Source organism: Oryx dammah, unplaced genomic scaffold (assembly GCF_014754425.2).
Source record: "Oryx dammah isolate SB20612 unplaced genomic scaffold, SCBI_Odam_1.1 HiC_scaffold_29, whole genome shotgun sequence".
NCBI lineage: Eukaryota > Metazoa > Chordata > Mammalia > Artiodactyla > Bovidae > Oryx > Oryx dammah.
This window is the reverse complement of record NW_024070213.1, coordinates 82,596,841-82,598,627: the sequence shown is the minus strand read 5'-3', so window position 1 is coordinate 82,598,627 and position 1,787 is coordinate 82,596,841.

Sequence of the window (1,787 nt, the reverse complement as noted above, 5' to 3'; positions counted from 1 at the left end):
TGACCTAAATAAAATTCCTTATGATTATACAGTGGAGATGACAAATAGATTCAAGGGATCAGATCTCATAGAGTGCCTGAAGAACTATTGACGAAGGTTTGTAACGTCGTACAGGAGGTGGTGATCAAAACCATCCCCAAGAAAAAGAAATTCAAAAAGGCAAAATGGTTGTCTGAGGAGGCCTTACAAATAGCTGAGAAAAGAAGAGAAGTGAAAAGAAAAGGAGAAAAAGAAAGATACATCCATTTGAATGCAGAGTTCCAAAGAATAGCAAGGAGAGATAAGAAACCCTTCCTCAGTGATCAGTGCAAAGAAATAGAGGAAAACAACAGAATGGGAAAGACTAGAGATCTCTTCAAGAAAATTAGAGATACCAAGGGAACATTTCATGCAAAGATGGGCACAATAAAGGACAGAAATGGTTTGGCCCTAACAGAAGCAGAAGATATTAAGAAGAGGTGGCAAGAATACACAGAAGAATTATATACAAAAGATCTTCATGATCCAGATAATCACAATGGTGTGATCACTCATGTAGAGCCAGACATCCTGGAATGTGAAGTCAAGTGGGCCTTAGGAAGCATCACTATAAACAAAGCTAGTGGAGGTGATGGAATTCCAGCTGAGCTATTGAAAATCCTAAAAGATGATGCTGTGAAAGTGCTGCCTTAAATATGCCAGCAAATTTGGAAATCTCAGAAGTGGCCCTAGGACTGGAAAAGGTCAGTTTTCATTCCAATCCCAAAGAAAGGCAATGCCAAAGAATGTTCAAACTACTGCACAATTGTACTCATTTCTATAAAGTATAATCAACTAATTGAAAGGATTAATTATAGGGGGTTTCCTTGTGGTCCAGTGGCTAAGACTCTGCTTCCAATCCAGGGGATCTAGGTTGGATCCTTGGCTAGGGAACTAGATCCCACATGCTGCAACTTAAGATCCCATGTGATGTAACTGTGCAGAAAAGTAAATTGATAATAAAAGGGTTAATTATAAAAATAAATATTATAAATTTCAATTTTTCATTGTTTCTTTCTAATTAAAAATAATATGTGTGTTCATTGTAAAAATCTCAAAGTTTTTAAAATAAAAATTATAAATTTACCTTCCTTCTACTCCAACTCTACACTCCAGAGATACCATGGTTAATAGTTTGACATGTATCTTTTCAGATTTTGTTTTCCTATTCCCACAGAAACACATATGTAAATATATTTTAGTTTATTTTAATATGTATTATGAAAAAATGTAAAGTTGAAGAAAGCGGTGGCTCAGACGGTAAAGCATCTGCCTGCAATGCGGGAGACCTGGGTTCAATCCCTGGGTCAGGAAGATCCCCTGGAGAAGGAAATGGCAACCCACTCCAGTACTCTTGCCTGAAAATCCCATGGATGGAGGAGCCTGGTAGGCTACAGTCCATGGGGTCGCAAAGGGTCAGACATGACTGAGCGACTTCACTCTCACTTTAATGAGCCAACATATACCTATCACCCAACTTCAATCATTTTCAATTTCTCATCAGTCTTGCTTTATCTGTTTTCCCACTTACTTTTTCCCGTCCCTCACTGGATCATTTGTAAGCAAATCTAAGACATAACATTTTATTAACAAACACCTCAGTATTTATGTCTAAAAGACAGGGACATTTATTATTTTTTAAATTTAAATTTATTTATTTTAATTGGAGGCTAATTACTTTACAATATTGTATTGGTTTTGCCACACATCAACATGAATCCGCCACGGGTGCACACGTGTTCCCCATCCTGAAACCCCCTCCCACCTCC